The 21,570-nt window shown below is 56.7% G+C and overlaps 1 protein-coding gene across 1 annotated transcript in view; it reads left to right on the top strand.

The window, feature by feature from the left end:
* Positions 1-1,675: 1,675 nt before the first annotated feature.
* Positions 1,676-21,570, top strand: part of NDNF (neuron derived neurotrophic factor) — a 28,413-nt gene continuing 8,518 nt past the window's right edge. The window contains exon 1 of the mRNA XM_084883434.1: positions 1,676-1,958. The gene's annotated coding sequence lies outside the window, so the exon portion shown is untranslated. The remainder of the gene's footprint in view (positions 1,959-21,570) is intronic.

Below are 21,570 nucleotides of genomic sequence, written 5' to 3'. Positions count from 1 at the left end.
TTACCAGCTTCCCAACCACAGGCTACTGTCAGGAAAGTTCTGGTTCTCTGGGCCCGTGGAGCCTGGTGCTGTCTGGTCTTGGGGATGGGCCTCAGAGGCGATGCAGCCACAGCTGACGCCCGGCTCCCAGGACACGCTGTGAACTTTGACCCCGTCCTAACCTTTCCCTGGCTTCTCTCTGTGCGTGGAATGCCCTTCCTGCCCTTTCCAGACCTTCTCCTCCTCCTTCTTCAGAACGAGGCACGCCAAACCCTACCCTCAAGTCTGCCCACAGAGCCTTCTAGAAGGACACTCTGCTTCCTCGCCCACGCACCATGCCCGCAGAGCAGGTAAAGACACCGTCACAGCCTCAGCAACTTTCATCCATACCCCGTCTCCCCGTGAAGGCCAGCACGTGTCTCACCGCGAACCCTCAGCACTGAGACCTGAGGACACAGCAGGCACTGGAGGAGCTGCGAAGGCTGGAGTGACCTGCTCGGTCCCGTGTCCTAAGTGCAGGGTCACTTTCCGCGTTTCCCCGTGCCATCATCTCCTCTGCACGGGCATCGCAGAGTCCCCCTTCGTGGTGTGCCCATGGCTTTGTAAGTCCCGAGAAGCCAGAAGCTCTGGGCACCCCCAAGTCCGCCCTCTGCGGCCAGGCGTCTCACAGGAAGGCCCGTGTTTCCAATGGCTTTGGGAAGGCTGATTTTCTTCTTATTTATGTCTTTTCGCCGTGGTATCCGGAGAGAACCGGTCCATTTCATGGCCTCAGTGCTGACTCTGCGTCTTAAGAAACTACATGTCCCGAGAGAACCTAAAACTCCGGAGTCTGAACAGCAGGTTTGCTGGAAACTAGGCTTGTGCTTTTGAAGATGCAATCCTAAGTCACTGGTACTCTCCCCTCCGCGGTCCTGGGCCGGGCCAGGCTGCTAACTGGGTAACTTCTCATCACAATCACCCGAGGCCTGAATGGCTGCACTCACTCCGCTGTCTCTGGGTCTGCAGGGCCCTTTCCAATGGTTAAAACAGCTGCCGGGTTCCAGCCCAGGAGGCTGGGTGCCTGCAGGGCCTCCCGGTGGGCAGGGCGGCCTGGAGGACCTGGACAGACAGGCACAGGGTGCACCCTGGCCTCCTCCACCTGCTCCTGCCCTGGCCCCCAAGTCCGCCCGGCTGTGCACAGGGGTCTCTCTGACCCATTGCCATGGCTTTTGCTGCTGGAGGGGGTCCGGAGGGGCCCCCTCTCCTCCCCCTGCCCTGCGGAGGCAGGACCGCACTAGGCTCTGAGAAGGTCGGGGAGGGTCTGGGTTTGGGGAGTTCGGGTCTAGGGGCGTGAGCATGACTGTGTGTGAGTGTGTGTGTGTGTATGAGTGTGACTGTGTGTGTGTGTGTGTGTGTGTGTGAGTGTGACTGTGTGTGTGAGTGTGTGTGTGTGTGAGTATGACTGTGTGTGAGTGCGTGTGACTGTGTGTGTGAGTGTGTGTGAGTGTGACTGTGTGTGTGAGTGTGTGTGCCAGTGTGAGTACAGGAGTGTGAGTGAGCGCACACAGTGGCGTGCAGCAGGCGGGTGGGGAGGAGCAGGAACCGGGGAGGCGGCGGGCAGCGGAGGGAGGGGGACAGGGGGGAAGGAGGGGGGAGGGCTCGGCTTAGGCGGTGACACGCGGGAGCCAACTCTCACTCCCGTTCGGAGCCGCCAGAGAGCAGAGGAGCCGCCACCGCCTGCGCGCCCCGCTCCCTGCGCCCCGTTCCGGGATCCCCGTTCCCTGCGCTGCCGGCCCGCACCCGGCGCCTCTGCTCCGCGCTCCGCTCCGCAGCCACTGGGCGGCCCCGCCGCCGCCTTTGAAGTTCGGGCGCCGCCAAGTTGGGAGCCGGCGGGGAGGCTCCCGGTTCCCCCACCTCTGCCTCCACCGGCCCCGCGGTCCCCGGTGCCGCGCCTCTGGCCGCGGGACGGAGCCTCCTCCCGGGAGGAGCGGCGGTCCCAGGTGAGCGGGGCGGGGGCACCGATCTGCGCCCGGGGAGGGGCGCGGGCACCCGGGGAGGGACGCGGGGACCCGGGGAGGGGCGCGGGGACCCGGGGAGGGGCGCGGGCACCCCGGGAGGGACGCGGGGACCCGGGGAGGGATGCGGTGACTCGGAGAGGGATGCGGTGACCCCGGAGGGACGCGGGGACCCCGGGAGGGGCGCGGGCACCCGGGGAAGGACGCGGGCACCCGGGGCCCTAGGGACGTGGGTCCTCAGGTCCCACCGGCCAGGGCGCGGCTGCCGGGGGCTGGGGCCGGGGCGCGGGCCGGGTCCTCGGAGTCCCAGGGCCCGGAGGGGGTGGACCAGTGGGCGGACCGGCGGGTGGACCCGGGCCCCGCGCCCCGAGAAGCCCCTCTCGGCCCGGACACCCTCGGCTCCCCGCGGGGCTGCGGCTCCGGCTGCCGCCCTCCTCGCCGTCTGCGGTTGCCCCTTCGGCGGGGCTCCAGACCGGGCGGCCAGGCGCAGGAATCCCAAGCGACTTGGCCTCAGGCGGCTCCCCAGTCCCTCCGCTTGGCAGGCGAGCGTCCTGGGACCGTCCCCTCCTCCGCCGGGGAGCCTGCAGCCCGGGAGCCGGGAGCCTGCAGCCGGCGGAGGCGGGTTCGGGGTTCGCTGCAGCCCGGGAGCCCGCGGGACCGAGGGGAGCAGCCGGGCCCTGGGAGCCTGGATAGCGGTTCGGTCCCCGTGGTGCCCGGCCATCGCAGGCTGCGATGCCAGGACCCTCCTCCTCCTCCTCCTCCTCCTCCTCCTCCTCCTCCTCCTCCCTGCACCCGCGCAGCCCACACCCCGCACCCTGCAGCCCGCTCCCTGCGCCCCGCACCCAGGTCCCCAGGCCGGGTCTGTCCCCCTCCGTGTCCCCTCGGGCGCTGTCCGGCTCCCGCTTTGGGTGCGGGGACCACCCAGAGCCCTGAGTGGGAAATGGACCCGAGCAAACGTCTCTGGGTTTGCTTTATTTACTTATTTTTTAAACAGGTTTGGAGCAACTTGGGCTGGTAACGTTTGTTTACTGGCATTTCCATCCAGTCAAGTCACAAAGAATGTATTTCTCCATGCAGCTGGGTTCTCACTGAACACCCTGCCCGCCCTACCCCCCCCCCCCTCCCGCCTCACTCTGGACTCTTTCTCTTTCCCAGGGGAGGGTGGTCTCCCACCCCTCTCCTCCCACCAGCCCCCTGGGGACCCGGGCGTCCCCAATGGAAATCAATAGACCCTCTAGCTTCTCTGCCCCCTGCCCTGCCCCTGCCCCTGCCCCTGCACTGCCCCTGCCCCTGCCAGAAGCTGGAGGCTGGGGCAGCAGACCTGAGAGCAGGCCTCCCCTGAGGGGAGTGAGGGTGTGAGGGCATTGCATGTCAGAGGGAGTGGGGGTGTGCTGCCATCGGGTGTCAGAGAGGAGTGAGGGTGTGAGGGCATTGGGTGTCAGAGGGAGTGAGGGTGTGAGGGCACTGGGTGTCAGAGGGAGTGAGGGTGTGAGGGCACTGGGTGTCAGAGGGAGTGAGGGTGATGGCATTGGGTGTCCTTGTCCCCAGAGGCAGGAGGCCAGATGCCAGGGCAGGTCCTCCCGCAGAGCCCAGGGCACGGAGGAGATGGGTATTCGGTATTCGCTCTGATTCACGGGTGCTTATTAAGAGTGGTAATGAGGCCCTGATCTGGCTGGCGGCTGTGCTTGTATTTGGTTTGGTTTTATGTCCGCCTCCTATGACAGAAGTTTCAGAAAATGGAGCCCGGGAAGCGTATGGGTTCCTCACACCCGTTCCGCAGACAGGGTGTCTCACGGGCAGAGGGAGGTCACCTGTCCGAGCTTGACCCTGAGCTTGGGAGGTGCAGGCCGGAAACGCCCCCGGCCTCCCTCTGGCTTCTCAGAGTCGGGAAATTTGGCGACGTAATTAGTGATGGTCCCAATTCCCACTTTCAATCTAAACCTATCTGCAGGATTATATTAAAATACCTCATCATTTATCCTTTAAAGGTGCTTCCAGTGAGTTCACATGCTCGGGGCAGGGTCAGCTGGGAATGGGGGCGCAGATGTTAGAGAAACGAGCACTCTTCCAGGTTCCTCTAAAACAAAACAAAACAAAACAAAACCAGAACCCTGCGTCTTCCCTGAAGAAAGGCAGGGCTGCTCCGCGGGCCTGAGGAGGGACGCCCGGTCCGCCGCACGCTGGGCTGGCAGCTGGCCGCCGCTCTCGTGCTGTTTTCGTTTCTGTGTCAGGACGTTTCAGTCGGCAAACCTGTGTGCTGCCGTCCTTCTGAGGCTCCTCGGGCGGGGACACTCTGTTTTAATTAGCGACTACCATAAAAAAGAAGCTAGAACTCTGTAATGGGCCTAAATTGCTGTGAATTATGTGTGGTTTGAATTACGCCTTTATTTCAGCAGGAACGGGACCGTGACTATAAAACATCTTTTAATCGCTTGCAGATCCAGCGTTTTATCTGAGACGGAACCAAACATGTGTAATTGAAAGCGGCCCTCTGAGCGGGAGGGCAGCCCGGGCGGTGTGTGTGTCCTGGGCCTGCGGACCCCGAGCGGCAGAGCGCGGGTGTGAGCAGCCAGGAGGGTGGAGGCGCCCTTGGTCGTGGGAGCCGGGGAAGGTCCGGCCCGGGAGCCGGCAGGCCTGCAGGAAGCTCACTGGAGCTGCTTTTCCAACAGGCTTTGCCAGCCCGGCCACCCACATGTCCGTTTTCTCACTCGGATTCGCTGACCGGACTCTGTGATGTGGTGGGTGGGCGTGGGGCAGTGGGGATATATGTATTTTAGAAAAACTAACAAATCGTTTGGAATGAAAGGGAAGGCAGTGGAGATACAATGTCTGTCTGTCACATTCCTGTGTTCATCTCCAGAGTAGTTTTCCTCGGTCTTTCCAGAGGTCAGGGTTTTCCTTTAAAACGCGGCTGCTTTGGGTGTCGTGGCGTGAGGACGGAGCTTGGTTTTCCGTTTTGTGGGGTGGGTGAGGAGGGAGTGGGAATGCAGTGGCCGGGCCTAGAGGTAGTTCCCAGCTAACCGTCATCGTAGCTACACCTCCTTCTCTGAGGCCCTGTCCCACTGCACACAGATCGAGAGAGTGTTTGTGCCGATAGAAATCATTGTAGCCTTTCTTCCTCACTTTTCCCGGCGATAAGGCGGTTGCTTCCTGCGGCTGAGAGGTGCTCTCAGGCTTGCTTTGCTCCCTGTCTTCTTGTCAGGCCTTGCTCTGGGGCCCACGCCCCACTTCCTATCAGGTCTGGTGTTGGGGAGCCCGTGCCCCACTTCCTATCAGGTCTTCCTCTGGGGAGCCCTCGCCCGTGGCAGCACGCGTGTCGCGAGTGACCTTGCCGGTGTCTGTGCCATCAGCCCGTCCCTGGAAGCCTCTCCTGTGGCCGTCTGAACGTCTGAACAGGGTCAAGGGCAAGCGTCACTGACGAAAGCCATTCAGATCGTTCACTTGACCTTGAAGCGACATCCAGACCCTCTAATTGTTTACTTTGGAGCGGTGACTCCGAAAGCTGTGACTTACTCTTTCCTGCTGGCTAATACTGCTTCGCGGAAGCAGCTGCTGAGAGAGCGATCCCTGATCAGTAGATCCAGGTCTTTGCTCTGAGAATGATTAGGAATTAAGGTCCTCTATACTTACTCCGTTTAACAGCACTCTGCCCCTCAGAGCCCGGTGCGGCCGGGTCTGCTCTCTCTGTCCCCTGCACTGCGAATGCGGTTCTGCTCCCACGCGGGGCTGGCTGCCGCCGCTCTTGTTGTGGTCATTAAAGAGAAGTCACGTCACATGGTTGCAGACAGAGAACCATCATGTTTTATTGCCTCACGGAGCGGCAGGTTGACTGTAAACTTAGTTGGGTTTCTGGGGGAAGACACCCCAAGGCTTGAGTCTGTGTGTGAGTGTGTGTGTGAGTGTGTGTGTGGGTGTGAGTGTGTGTGTGAGTGTGTGTGTGAGTGTGTGTATGGGTGTGAGTGTGTGTGTGAGTGTGTGTGTGAGTGTGTGTATGGGTGTGAGTCTGTGTGTGTGGGTGTGAGTGTGTGTGTGAGTGTGTGTATGGATGTGAGTCTGTGTGGGTGTGGGTGTGAGTGTGTGTGTGAGTGTGTGTATGGGTGTGAGTCTGTGTGTGTGGGTGTGAGTGTGTGTGTGAGTGTGTGTATGGATGTGAGTCTGTGTGGGTGTGGGTGTGAGTGTGTGTGTGAGTGTGTGTATGGGTGTGAGTCTGTGTGTGAGTGTGTGTGTGAGTGTGTGTATGGGTGTGAGTCTGTGTGTGTGGGTGTGAGTGTGTGTGTGAGTGTGTGTATGGATGTGAGTCTGTGTGGGTGTGGGTGTGAGTGTGTGTGTGAGTGTGTGTATGGGTGTGAGTCTGTGTGTGAGTGTGTGTGTGAGTGTGTGTATGGGTGTGAGTCTGTGTGGGTGTGGGTGTGAGTGTGTGTCGGGGGGGAAGCCTCGCTCACTCGCCACTTCTGAGCTGACACCTGCCCTTGCCGACCGGCAGCCCGCGGTGCCTGGCTGCCTCAGCCCGCAGTGCCTGGCTGCCTCCTTCCTGAACACACGTCTTAAGACGCTCGGCCCATACTTCCCCCTGCGTGCTGGGGTTTTACTAGCGACTGCAAGCCAACAAACAGGGCTTTATCGTCTTCTGAAATACTCTGAAAACACGAGCTGTCTAATGCTCACTCACCCCGAAGGAAAGAGGCTTTGCTCTGACTGCGTCGTGGGAAGGGAGAGCGAGGTGCTGAGCCGGCGTGGAACATGGACTGAGAGGGAGCCAGCCATAAGATCCGCTCCTGCAGGTTCCCCGCGGAGAGGAGCAGACAGACTCAGAGCAGCCGAACACCAGCTCCCGTCACAGTGAGAGTTTTCCTCGAGAACTCCCTGAGCTGGACCTGATGTAAACTCCACTCTGAGTCCGTGGACCTCACCTCTATCGGTCTATAACTCCCCAGGCTGCACGCCTCATCCCTCCAGGGACCTCCGGGTCCTCTGGACGTGGATTTATGTTAGCATGTTGGTGACTTGTCTTTGGTTTCCATTGGTTAGTTTCTTCCGGCAGCGAACTTGAACTTGACACATATCCAGTGTTTCAGCCATTTCTCCGAGCATTTATTTTCGGTTTCACTTGTGCCCACTCCGGCTCTGGTCTTTAGAGAAGAATGGCACAAGGCCTATCATTCACTTTATCAGATGTCTCCTTCAGTTATTCCTTCAAGAGAGTTAGTTCCCTCTCATAGGGTTATGAGGAAAGAAGGCCATTTTCTAGAAGTGAGGAGGTTATGTGGAGTTTGGAAGGGACCAGTGGAAACATGCTTACGCACGATGGGAAATGGGGTTACGTGAGCGGAACGCTCGGCCCCTGCCCTGCGGTGTGGCGTGTAATGTAGCCGCCGAATAACGGAAAGTGAGCAGGCAACGTCCGTCTCCTCCTTGGAGTGACATCAGCCGCACCACAGGCCAGGGCCCACGTTCCTGTCCGTGTTCCTCTTTCCCCACGTGAGAACCGGGTCTACGCCCTTGGCCACCGGCTGTGTGCTCAGGGACCGTCTGTCCACAACCTGCAGGCAGAGCCACCAAATAGGCGCTCAGTTCAGTTAGACAAAGGGTTTCATTCCCGGCCAGAAGCTGTCGTAACTACACCTCGCTCTTGGTGGCCGTGTCCCAGTGTACACAGATCGAGATGGAATAGGAGACTGGGATTGGTCAAATACGTAGGGAAAACTAAACTCAGAGAGCTTTATCAAGAAGGGGGTGGGAGGGTACCTGTTTTTTTTGTTTTTTTTTTGTGTTTTTTTTTTTAATCACTGGGGCTATTTTCTAAGTTATAATCTAGAATCTACAGAACACATGCCAAGACATAGACTACCACATCTGGATAGTTCATCAAGAGAAGGAGGGGCGACATTGTGGCACTTACTTGAAAATATGTCTAAAGGGGGAGAAAGCGAGTGTAAAAGCCCTGGTATCTTCGGGGCTAGTTTTTCTTTTTCTTTTTTTAAAATATATGTTATTGATTTTTTACAGAGAGGAAGGGAGAGGGATAGAGAGCCAGAAACATCAATGAGAGAGAAACATCTATCAGCTGCCTCCTGCACACTCACCACTGGGGATGTGCCCATAACCAAGGTACCTGCCCTTGAGTGAAATCGAACCCAGGACCCTTGAGTCCAAAGGCCAACGCTCTATGCACTGAGCCAATCTGGTCAGGGCTGGGGCTAGTTTTTTCATCGTAGGTGCTGCCAGCAGGGGTGCGAGGCCCTGAGGGCGATGGCTAAAACTTGTAGCACACACAGTGAGAAGTAAACCAAAGCACCCCTCGCTGGTTGGGCGAGGAGGATAGAGCATCGGCCGGTGGACTGAAGGGTCCCGGGATTGATTCCGGTCCAGGGCACATGCCCAGGTTTCGGGCTCGACCCGCAGTGCGAGGATCTCTCTCATCGTTGATGTTTCTCTCTCTCTCTTCCTCTCAGAAATCAGTAAAAACATATATATATTTTAAAACAAAGCAGCAGGCTGCTCCCGGGAACCGCCCTCTGCTGCTCAGGTCATATGTGCTTTGAGCCACAGGCACTGCCAAGTGCAACGTGATGCATTTCATTCCTGTAACACAATGTGCTTCTGATTACACTATCAGCGCTTTTTAAACACAAACACACTTAACCCATCTTGGTCCTATTGTCTAAAATACACTTGAAGACAAAAAAATAAAAGCACTTGGCTCATAAGGATACACTAGACCTAAATCTGAACAGTATTCAGATATTGACAGTGGTCAGTAAGGGGTGTCATTTCACAGGAACTACGTCAGTCACTAACGCTCACTGATGCTGTCGAGAGCGTGCCGGTGGGGAGGGTTCAGAGGTCGCGGGTCCTGTCATTGAGGAGGGGTTTGTGGTCCTCGGTGGTGACGGAGGCCAGACAGCAGCGCCCCAGCAGCACCTAAGAAGTGGGAAAACGGGCGTTTCTGTGCCAGCTGCTGTATTCTGGGATCTTCGGAGCTGGAGGTCTGAGACGCCACCCTGCTCCCCACCCCGTCCCCACCCTGTCCCCAGGCCTCTCCTGGTATGAAAGCAGCATCCACCCAAAGATGACGTCATTTCTGAAGTCCATTTTTGTTTCCCTGCGACCCTGGAGTGTAGATACCCTGGGTGGAAAGCGGGTAGGGATGCCAGCTGGCTTCCCCAGAGGTGCGAGCAGCTGGAGGCGCCAGCCAGAGGGGGCCGAGCTCAGCTGAGGCGGGAGCTGAGAGGGGCCTGGGCCTGGGCCTCTCCTCGCACCGACGGCCGCCGCGCACACCCGCCTTCTCCGCCCTCAGGTCGCTGGCACTGTGTCTGCATGCGAGTGCCTGTGGCACCCGAGGGCACGCAGACCACCGCGCCCCGCTGTGCCCTCTGTCATCTCCGTGACGCCCTCATCTCCAGTAGGAGGTCCTGCTTGCACCACAAATTGTGTGCCTCCCCGTGTTCCCCGGTCCTGCATGCACCGCACAAACTGTGTGCCTCTCCAATTTCCCCCGTCCTGTTCCCACCCCACAAACTGTGTGCCTCCCATGTTCCCCCGTGGTATGAATGTAAGACCGAGAGACTGGGCACCAAGCTGAGGCGCAGTGGACATTGTCTTTAAGCCTGGTCCCTTGCCCTGGCCTGTGTTGCTCAGTGGATAGAGCATTGGCCTGCAGACTGAAGGGCTTCGGGTTGGATTCGGGTTAAGAGCATGTGCCTCAGTTGCAGGGTCTGGTTAGGGCTCCCGCGGGAAGCTACCAACAATGTCTCTCTCCCGTCGATGTTTCTCTCTGTGTGTCTCTCCCCTTTCCTTCCACTCTCTCAGAAAATCAACTGAAAAATGCTGTCCGCTGAGGATTAACAAAAAACAAAACAAAACTTGTCTTTTAAGGAAAGCGAAAGACGCAGAGTGGTCCTTCTAAGTAGCTGAGGGGGAGGGTTCCCCTAAAACCACCCGGGACAGGCAGGTCCCAGCTTCTGAGAGTCCGCCTGGTGGAGCAGAGTGAAGGGATGGTCCTCCGGACCCATGCAGGCAGCAGGCACCGGGAGGCTGCCCGACAGTTACCGTTTGTATGGAGGAGGAAATGCTTAATATGGCTACTGACAGGGCATCTTACCCACTCAGCGGAGCTCACGGAACAGTAAACACTGCCGAGGCAGCGGCTCATGTAGAGTGAAACTCACCCAAGGGGAGAAGCATGACACACTGATCAGCTCTGCCCCAAATTAACCAGAAAAGGGTTGAAATACACAGTTTCACACCCCCCCCCCGTCATAAACTGATGTAAGTTATTTTATGCATACGGCATATACACTGAGTGGCCAGATTACTATGCGATCTCTGAACGCATAATAATCTGGCCACTCAGAGTGTGTGTGTGTGTGTGTGTGTGTGTGTGTGTTTTAGAGGCCTGGTGCATGAATTTGTGCATGGGTGGGGTCCTGCCAGCCTGGCCAGGGGGAGGGGACATGGGCAGTTGGCCAGCCTGCCTGCTGGTCCAACTCCTGGCCAAGGGGACTATTTGCATATTAGCCTTTTATTCTATAGGATATACACCGAGTGGCCAGATTATTATGCATTCAGAAATCTGGCACTCAGTGTGTATGTTGGGGGAGGGGGGAATACATATATGCATATGCATATATATATATATATATATATATATATATACACACACACATATATATATACATGTTTGTATAATATCTACATCTCACAATTCTGAGGAGTTTGGAGACAACGTGTAAGGGTCAGGGGTCCTGAGAGGAGGTGGGCAGGAAGCCAGGAGGGTCCTAGGATAAATGAGTCATCGTCGTCTTCTAAAGCATTCTTCGTTATTTGTATAAGGATTTCATAATTACCCCGTTACCGGATGTAGAAAATACAGCCCATTACGTCTTGAGACTTTTAGCGCTCAGGGGTCACAGCCTGACGCCCTCATACACACACATACGTGTTACATTGAATTTGTTATTGAAGTTCCGCTGGTTTCCAGTGAAGCTCCCAGTTACTAACCTCTGCTGCTGCGACATGCCTGTGCTGTGGGCTGCACGCTGCGAGGGAAAACGAATCCCCTCATTCCTGTGTCGCTGTGATCCCGCCCGTCACAGGCCCGGCCCCAGCGGCCACGGTCCTGAAAGCTCCCGGGACCGGAGGAAGAGGGGAGACCCTCCCACGCCTGAGAGAGGCCAGGCCCAGTTTGCCAGACTTATCTCAACTCGCAAACGTGTAAAACAAAGGGGTGAGTCTTTAATGGATGGGAACATCTAAACATTCTAAATTGAGATTAATTGCCAATGAATTTGCAAAGATGCCACCATTCGCTTAGATTTTTAAAAATAATTTAATGACTCAAAAACATTAAGTTAGCCCTAGCTGGTTTGATGCAATGCATAGAGCAATGGCCTGCAGGCTGGAGGGTGCCGGGTTCGATTCCGATCAAGGGCACATTTCCAGAAGGGGCGTGCAGGAGACAGCCCATCGATGATTCTTTCTCATCATCGATGTTTCTATCTCTCTCTCCATCTCCCTTCCTCTCTGAAATCAGTAAAAAAATATTTTAAAAACATTAATTTAGTCCAATTCCCCAAGACCTTAATCATAGTCTGCTCAGATGTTGTGCTGTTTGTTAGTTTTGCTAGTAGTTCACTTAGTAGGGAATTTAATATTTGAGGTCATGCTTAAGCAGCATCTTTCTGAGAGTGAAAATACTCTGACGAAAACACAGAGGGCCACGCAATGCCCCCACCTGCCCTGCTCCCAAGTTAGAGACGCTTTAAGTAGGGGACATTGCTGACCATGAAAGGGGTGACGGTTTCTGGGATCTGGAAGTCCCAGCGTAAACTCCCCCTCCTCCCCAGCCACCTTCCCACAGATCCAGCCCCGTCCCAGAAGGTAGACCAGTTCAGCACGTGGCTTCACTGAGTCGCCCGCAGCCAGGGAACCACTCAGAGGCAAAGCTCCTTTCCTTTCCTGAGCCCTTCTCTTCCTAGTCCCCTGGCCTGCCACTCAAGTCTGGGTGCTCACGTGCCCTAGGACAAACCTTCGGTTGAGTCTCTCTCTCTCTCTCTCTCTCTCTCTCTCTCTCTCTCTCTCTCTCTCTCTGTGTGTGTGTGTGTGTGTGTGTGTGTGTGAGAGAGAGAGAGAGAGAGAGAGAGAGAGCCATTAACACACTTTGAAGACCAGTCACTGGAAAAAGAAGTAAAAAAAAAAAAAGTATTTTCTTGGGAAAATGAGTTGAAAGTTTGTTAGAGATATATAACCCATTATTTTTAAGAATTATTTTTATATTGATTTCAGAAAGGAAGGGAGAGGGAGAGAGGTAGAAACATCAATGATGAGAGAGATGCCTTGGGCATGTGCCCTGACGCATCGAACCAAGGCCTCCTGGTGCACAGGTGGACGCTCAGCTGAGGAGCCACACCAGCCAGGCTCCTTATGATTTTGAAACATGTTCCAATTATGTACAGTAGGTACAAACCCAAAAAATCGGCAAGTGCAAAATCCCTTTTCAAAGGAGTAGTAACAGAGTAATTCAGCTCTAGCATCATTCCTTCATTCCATCAATAATGTGGCATTTTGGAGAGGTGAGACTTGGAGTTAGGTCCTTCCTAAGGGTTTTAAGATAAGTGATATTATATTTACCTTATATTTGCCCACCGGACATTTCAGTGGGGGAGAGAGATTACAGACCCCTGGGGTGTGATAGTCCGAATATTCTGAATGCTAAAGCCCTTTATGCAGATGAGGAATACAGTTCAGTGAGTGGACGGGCCTATAGACACCAGATGCATGCATCCAGCCGCCTGTTCAGCTGTCACTGAAGGGATCTCGGCATTCCCAGTTTATTACGAGGCAGCAGCTCGGAGGCCGTCTCCAGCCTCCTCCCCCCGGCAGCCCCGGCCCCACGCGGGGACCCCACAGTGCGGCCTCCAGGCCCAGCTGCAGCCGCTCGTTCCTGAGGCTTCCCCAGTTAAAGCGAAAGCACGGCCTCAGCCATGGCGGGGGTGCTCATGGGGGAAGGCAGGAAATAACCGCGTCTGAGTTCACCCGTGGAATCCCCTCTTGGGGCAGTGCCTCCTGGCGTGTGGCCTCTCTGCCACAGGTCTGTACACTCCTTTTATTTCATCGCCGTCTTCTGTGGGCGTTCCATGGAAAGGGACTGCAGGGTCTGTCTGTGCCGCGGCATTCTGAGCATCCGGTTCTCCAATCGTCTTTTAATCCAGAAATAATCACCCGGAGCGTCCCGGGAACGAGCCTGATCCCCAGCTCGCTAATCCCCACACGGCCTCTCAGATCCTCCGCTGGAGGGGCCGGGGACCTGAGCTCGCTCACCTCCGTGATCCGCCGTGTGTAGTCAGTAATGGTAGATGTGGCCATCGAGGCGAGCAGAGAGGAGAGTCGGAGTTTTAGGAGATTATTTCTGAAAGCTCATCAGCCTGGCCTCGCTCTGAGCTTCCTGCCCCTCTCTGATGGAACAGGGGCTTTGGCTGATGGATTGGGTGGATAAAGGTGGAGTAGTCTGTACTGAAAGTCCTCTTCCATTTTAATAGCAAGTCAAAATGGGTGTCTTTTGCTGCTGAACAGTTTCCCAACTACTTTGAGCTGATTTTTACTATTTGTAAATAAATAGAACCTGGGACCAGACAGGAGGGAGGTGGGACGCACCGTCTCCTCTCAGTGCCCTTCACTTGCCAGCCGGCAGCACGGTGTCTGTGGGGAACACTCCCTCACCCCGATTCCTCCGGGGCAGATCCCGAGGGCTCCCTCCCACCACCCGTTAGTGCTGCCTGCACACAGCACCTCGTTCCTGGGGAGACCCAGAGCCGGGGCAGCGCCCGCGGGGTGACTGCCAGGACGTGGCTGCTGACCAGCCCAGGAGCCCACGACCCTGCCCGCTCCCCGGGCTGCTCTCCGGGGAGGGCTCTTGCCTCCGCCTGCGGGTGAGAGGCCGCCCGCTGACCCACCCGGGGATCCAGGATTCCTCTCGGGGGACACGGGGGAGGCCCCCCGTGAGCCGCAGATGGAGCTGCCAGGTCTGAACGGCCTCGCGTTGGCGTGGTTTCGGCACCATACTTGGTTACCACAGTGCGGACTCCATCGCCGTTAGAATGTCCACGTTCCTTTGGGAAGGCGGTAGGCGCCCCTGAGGCAGGTGGGGGTCGGGGACAGTGAGGCTGTGACGGATCAGCGGACGGGCCACAGGAGGTCTCTCTGCTCTTCCTGTCCGTGGCATCGCCCACACGGAGACCTGGACGTGCTGCCCGTGACGGTCGGAGAAGCGCACTGGACGCTTTTGGCTGCGGTCCTGAGCGGGGTTCAGGGGTGGGGTGCACAGCTGTGCCTGGGGCTCCCCAGGCACAGCGCCCGAACGCTCCGGGGAAGGCACAGGACTTGTTTGTCACTTTCTGCTGATCGCAGGAAAGGAGGCGGAGCTGCCAAGCCAGAGTAGGAAAAGCCACCCAGCCCGTGACCCCTCAGGCGCCGGTCCCTGCAGGCTCCCTGGCCTCCCGGAAGGCAGCCACACGGCTCCCAGCGCCCACAGGGGAGTCCGGGAGGAGGGAGACGCCTGGTTGCGGTCCAGTCCCGTGTGCATCAGCTCCTGAGTTGCTGTTGAACTCAGGAGTGTGTCTTGTTATCACGCGTCGGGACCCGCCCCTCCCCGCAGGGCAGGGGTCGGCTGCCTGGCCAGAGGCTGTTCCTGTGCTTAGTGATTGCATTCGGCCATTGTTTCTCCTATGGTCTATTCCATCTGGTCTATTGGTCCTCCTCCTTCTCACCGGCGTCAGCGATGGCGGGAATGTCCGCGGTGACCTACTGGGTCATCATTTTACAGCTCTTATTCCACCAGCTGGGCAGCCTTTTCCCTTTGGGGGCCCTGGCCTGGCTGTGGCCCCCCGACTGCAGGGTCGGGCAGGGGGACTCCCTGGAACCCAGGCAGGTCCGGAGGCTTAGGGCGTCATTGTGTCCCATACCAGGTGTCCTCCGCAGGGAGCACTGGCAGCGCCTGGGCAATGGTGAGGTGCGTGGGAAGGTCCGGGTGCAGAGATGATGAACTCTAACCCCAATCCTCACCCCAGGAAGTCCCGACCCCTGGCCCTCGAAGGGCTTTGCCCGGGTTCTGAGCCAGATGCTGATTGACATGTGGCAGCCACACCCCACAGTGAGGCTGACACCCTGCAGCGAGGCAGGGCACCCCACAGGGAGGCAGGGCACCCACAGGGAGACAGGGCACCCACAGGGAGGCAGGGCACCCTGTAGGGAGGCACCCATACCCACAGGGAGCCATCTGCACTCACAGGGAGGCAGGGCACCCACAGGGAGGCAGGGCACCCACAGGGAGACAGGGCACCCACAGGGAGGCACCCATACCAACAGGGAACTATCCGCACCCACAGGGAGCTATCCTCACCCATGGGGAGGCATCTGCACCCACAGGGAGACACCCGCACCCACGGGGAGACACCCACATCCACAGGGAGACACCCGCACCCACAGGAAGACGGGCACCCACAGGGAGACACCCGCATCCATGGGGAGACACCCGCACCCACGGGTAGGCATCCGCACCCACAGGGAGACACCCGCACCTACAGGGAGGTAGGGCACCCACAGGGAGACACCTGCACCCACAGGGAGACGGGCACCCACAGGGAGGCAGGGCATCCACAGGGAGACACCTGCACCCACGGGGAGGCATCTACACCCACAGGGAGACACCCACACCCACAGGGAGGCAGGGCACCCACAGGGAGACACCCGCACCCACAGGGAGACACCTGCACCCACGGGGAGGCAGGGCATCCACAGGGAGACACCTGCACCCACGGGGAGGCATCCACACCCACAGGGAGACACCCGCACCCACAGGGAGATACCCGCACCCACAGGGAGACGGGCACCCACAGGGAGGCAGGGAACCCACAGGGAGGCACCCATACCCACAGGGAGCCATCTGCACCCACAGGGAGGCATCCACACCCCAGGGAGGCAGGACATCCACACCCACAGGGAGGCAGGGCACCCACAGGGAGGCAGGGCACCCACAGGGAGGCATCCACACCCACAGGGAGGCAGGGCACCCTCAGTGAGTGCGCACCTGGGGCTCCCCGGGCACAGGGAGAGGACCCTCCGGGCACACCTGTGGGAAACCTCCCTGACCCCGGCTAAGTCACCCCTTTCAATGGGGGATGGAGCAGACCCATGGCTGTTCCCTCCGGCAGCCGCAGAGGCTCTGTGTGTCTCTGAGAACGACCGCTAGTCCAGGGGCCTCCTCCTGTTTGCAAGACACACAGTGCTCCCAGGGGCCCAGCTTCCTCACGCCTGTCTGTCCGGAGGGGCTGTGTGCCCGTGGCACCCGCATGGGACGGAGCCCAGAGCCCCCTGAGCAGGTCGCGGCCTCCCTGTGGGGTGCCCTGCCTCCCTGTGGGGTGCCCTGCCTCCCTGTGGGGTGCCCTGCCTCCCTGTGGGGTACCCTGCCTCCCTGTGGGGTGTCCTGCCTCGCTGTGGGGTGCCCTGCCTCCCTGCAGGATGCTCAGCCTTGCTGTGGGGTGGCTGTTATCATGGGGGGCTGGAAGGCAGAACCCCCCAAAGCCACCTTTTCCTTCACTGCGAGGGCACAGGGTCACAGGCTCAGACTCATCAGAGGTCGTGTGGATGAGTCAAAGGAAAGCAAAGGGCCCGGTTAAAAGCAGCCTGGAAAGACTGAATGTTTGCCCTTAAAAAGGAGAAGGAAATAGCAGACCCCTCTGTGGCCGAGATGCCTGCAGGAGCCCTCCGGGTTAGACCCTGTCCCCTCCGCTCTAACCGGACGGTGGCTCCGTGTCCCGGGGCCTCGCCTCCGCGCAGAACCCTGCCCTGAGGTCAGGCACGTCCTGTTCGCGCCCTCACGTGATGGGGCTCGGACAGGTTTGGAGGGAATCTCGGTGACACTGACATTTTTAATTTTAATTTTAATTTTTTTTCAAATGTACAAAGCTGTTTATTTTTCTTGGCAAGTTAAAAAATACATCACCATTTAAACCGAATACACAGTGAGTTAATGTTATTTCCTTACTATACAACGGATATTATAAGGAACAGCTTCTTTCAGTCAAAACCAAATGAATACCATCATCTTTTCCTGGCTTATTTTTCTGAACATATAAATTTATTACCCCTTTTTAAATGCTGGAGAAGTTATACCGTAGTTCACACGGGCCTGTTAAAAATCTGTTGCGGGCTGCAGACATTGAGAGTGAAGGTGACTGATGGCAGTCCTCACAGGAAGAGCCTCCTGGAAGTGGGATTCAGTGCTAAGCAGGACGTTTCTAATTCACACGTGCTGTGGCGTGTGTACCGACCGAGCTGATCTCGTGGCATTATGTAACCGGAGTGTCCACAGCGCCGATGGCACTTACAAATCTGTCCCGTGGATCTGCCGGCCCCGGGCTGTGGTGGCTGCTGGGGGCGGGGGGAGAGATTAGCTTTGATCCTGTGACGCCCAGGCAGGCATGGCTGTGGCTGCTGTTCAGAGGGCCGGAGGGTCTGCCTAAGGTCGCCAGGCCTGGGTCCAGGAGCCGGGCCAGTCCCCGGAAAACCCAGTTTGCCAGTTCCTTACATCGTGAGGCCATACGGAACGGCAGTGCCTCTGGGTGTAAAAGGCCAGGGTTCAGTGGTCGAAAAAGTTCCCTACTCTGAAGTGCTTCAACCAGGATTGTAGTTACATCATTTAACATACGTTTAAAGAGGTGCGTTCGCCTGGCTGGCGTGGCTCAGTGGGTGGAGCGTCATCCCCTAGATCCAGAGGTCCCGGGTTCGATGCCTGGTCCCGGGTTCGATGCCTGGTCAGGGCACAGGCTTGATCCCCAGTGGGCGGAGGGGTGCAAGAGGCAGCTGATTAATTACCATGTCATATTCCATCTCTCTGTCTCCCTTCCTCTTATTTAAAAATCAACAACACGAACACAGAGGTAAATTAACCGGATTCCCTCCCCTCTTATCATTGTTTGCACAATTTCAAATAATAATTCCGTGTTTTCACTGAGGGAACCAGGTGAGCCGAGATGGTACGCTGACCCCCGGCCTTGGTCATTAACGGTGAACTTGGCAAAGCGACTGGCGTGCAGCCGCCGCAGACACCCGGCGGGTTATGTGTTTTTAGGCATCCGTGTTTTCAGGGTTATTAGATGTCCTTCCCCCCACCCTCTGGGGCTGGGGATGGGGGGTGACACCCGGAAAATTGTCCCAGCTTCCTTTAGCTTTTCCTCACCACTTCCCGTGCTCAGCCTTCCCTGGGGTGTGGGGGCGGGACCGCCCGGCTGGCCTGCTATTGCTTCTGCTGCAGGGAAGGCTGCCCACGATAGGCAGGCCGGTGAGGGCGGAGAGCTGTGTCTGCTCCGGTGGCCACAGCTCCCTGGGGGACGGGGAAGAAGCTCCCGGAGTCGTCACTGCCTCCTCTGGACTGCGGGTCTCCCCTCTGTCCCGGGGGCCACAGGGTCACTGTCCCCCGGGCGTGGGGCAGGAGCACAGAGATGGTGACCAGTGACTCATCCAGGGGAGGCTCAGCTGGTCCTCACGGCCCCCAAACAGTCCCAGCAAAGCCCCCTCCTCGCCTCTGAGCTGCTGCCGGCCGCTCGCCAGGGAGGTGGCAACACACTCGCGGATCAGCTCGTGGACGCGGACAATGCTTCTCAGCAGTTTGCCTTTACTGTGCGCATCATAAACGAGTTTCATCGACGGACCGCTCAGCTCCCAGTCCTCTCTCACCGTCTGAGTGCAGGACAGGTGGGCCGTCCAGGGACGGTGGTCTCTCCCAACACCTGCTTTTTGGTCGGGGACACGGTGCAAATCCAACGATAAAACTAGCTGGCGTCACCATGGCCCAGACTGTGAGCCGCGTGGATGGAAGGCTGGGGTGTGTCAGGCCGTCATCTCAGCAGGACTGGCGGTGTGTCCATGTGCCAGCCTCTGACCACAGAGCGAGGTCAGTGCCAGACCCATTCGCCCCCTCGGAGCCTCCCCCCGACTGTCCCGGGCGTCTTCTCAGCGACTGGAGACCGCCACCCGGAACCCGCCCTCCGGGCTGGGAGGATCGGGGCGCCACGTCGATGGGCCCACCATCACCACGGCAACGTCCCGTCTTGTGGGAGGGGGACCCTGACTGGAAGGAGACGGCCAGGTCTCCCCGGACGCCCCTGGAGCTGGAGAAGGAAGAGCTGTGGACGCAGACGTGCTGAGAAACGTCTTTGCATTAGAACTTCAGCCGAGACGAGCTTGGACCCTGTAAGTCACAGAAGGAAACGAGAGGACAGTTAAGCCATTAGAGGGCACTTTTGCAATCTTAGAACAAACGTCTGTCCCCATGGACTGGCTTACCCGAGGCTCACTCCCTGGCTTTTCCGTCACTTATCCACAGCGACTCGTTCTCAAGCTGAATTGGAGTATTTTATTGTTTGGAGGGAAAGGCCTGGGGTGAGGGCGGGAGCCGGTGAGGGGGTCAGCCGGGGGCGGGGGGGGGGGGGGGGCGGGAGAGGAGAGACACATCTGTATCACTTTCAACAATAAGGAGAAATTATTAGAATAAGTAAAGCTTTACATTTGAATCAATGAATATAAATTATAAGAATATGTACATGTCTGTGAAATAGCTTTTTGATTAGCTATATTGAATGATTCTATTTTTTTTTATTTTTAAAAATGTGTTTTTTATTTATTTTTTTCCTTTCTTTTCTGTTTTTCTTTTGTTTTCTTTTGTTTTTTGATCTTCACCCAAGGATATTTTTCTGTTGATTTTTAGAGGGAGTGGAAGGGAGGAGGAGAGACAGAGAGAAACATATCAATTGGCTGCCTCCCACATGCGCCCCAACCAGGCCCGGGAATCGAGCCTGTAACCTCGGTACGCGCCCTTGTTCTGCATCAAATCCAGGACCCTTCGGTCCACAAGCCAATGCGCTACCCACTGAGCCACGCAGGCCAGGGCTGTTCAGTGCTTCTTTTAAATACTTTTTGTTAAAAATAATTTCCCCATATGCTGATCTGATTGAGTAAGTGAGTAACTTCCTCTAATACCTGACTACATTTCCCCAACAATCAATGAATGTGATTCCGTAACATTTTGGAAACTAGACTCCTATTGGGTAGAAAGTCTTGTGTATTGGGATTGTGCTTTTTTATTTTTATTTTTTAGTTTTATTGAGAAGTAATGGACACACATTGCTGTATAAGTTTAAGGAGTAGACATGATGGTTTGACTTCCATATACTGTGACGTGGTTACCACGGAGGGTCAGCTAATACCCCTCTTCTCACATGGGCACAAGGAAAGCAAGATAGAGGAGAGAGAAAAGGAGGCTTCTCTTCTCTGGACGGCACCCATCCCTCTTGCCCGTGAGTGATGTGACGATTAAAATGGTTACATTTGTTTCAGAAATAAAAAGTGCTGCCGAAACGGTTTGGCTCGGTGGATAGAGCGTCAGCCTGCGGACTGAAGGGTCCTGGGTTCGATTCCAGTCAAGGGCATGTACCTTGTTTTCGGGCACATCCCCAGTAGGGGGTGTGCAGGAGTCAGTGATCGATGACTCTCTCTCATCAATGTTTCTAACTCTGTCTCCCTTCCTCTCTGTAAAAGATCAATAAAATATATTTTAAAAATAAAATAAAAAGTGCGAGCTGACAGGATTTTAGCCGGGGATAGCGGGTGTTTTATAGAGAGAAAGCCAAAGGTGAAGTTGAGTCCGTCCCCAGGGCAGTGTCCCCAGGCCAGAACGTTGATGAGCTGGTAACAGATTACTGCATGAGTGCTCAGAGTGGAGAGCTGGGGAGACTGAGGTTCCCCCGATGTGTGAGCCACCAGGTCCGCCGGCCGGGTTGTCTGAGTGCCGGGGCCCAGACTCCGGGTCAGAGGTCAGGGACCTCGTCCTCAGAGTCAGCATCGTCTCCCCCAGCGGGGTCCACAGGGTCAGCATCGTCTCTCCCGGTGCCCCGGCCCCCACTTCTCAGGGGACAGCACCAGCCTGTGGGATGGGTTTATTACAAGAGAGGCAGCCCTGAGCCCGGGACCCACACCTTTTTCATTGTTATTTATTTATTTGTTATTTTAAAAAACTCTTGATTGTTTAGATTATGACATATGCCTCCTTTCCCCCCATGGACCTCTCCCCGGCCAGTCCCACCCCAAACACATGCCCTCACCGCCTACTTTCTGTGTTCATTGATCGTGCTCACAGGCAAGCATACAATTGGATGATTTATTACCCCCATCTCCCCCTGCCCCCGCCTTCCCTCTGAGGTTGGTCGGTCTATTCCATGCTTCTCTGTCTCTGGATCTGTTTTTGTGCATCAGTTTATGTTGTTCACTATATTCCACAAATGAGTGAGATCACGTGATATTTATCTTTCTCCGACCGACATGTTTCACTTAGCACAATGCTCTCCACGCCTATCCATGCTGCTGCAAATGGTAGGAGTTCCTTTTTACTGCAGTGTCGTGTTCCATTGTGTAGATGGACCACAGTTTTCTGATCCAGTCATCTGCTGATGGCACCTAGGCTGTTTCCAGATCTTAGCTATGGTGACTTGTGCTGCTATGAACCTAGGGGTGCATACATCCTTTCTGATGGGTGTTTCTAGTTTCT

This window comes from Pipistrellus hanaki (genome assembly GCF_964339955.1).
Source record: "Pipistrellus hanaki genome assembly, chromosome: 5".
Classification (NCBI taxonomy): domain Eukaryota; kingdom Metazoa; phylum Chordata; class Mammalia; order Chiroptera; family Vespertilionidae; genus Pipistrellus; species Pipistrellus hanaki.
The sequence above is the reverse complement of the archived record's forward strand: the minus strand, read 5'-3'. Positions and strand labels throughout refer to the sequence as shown.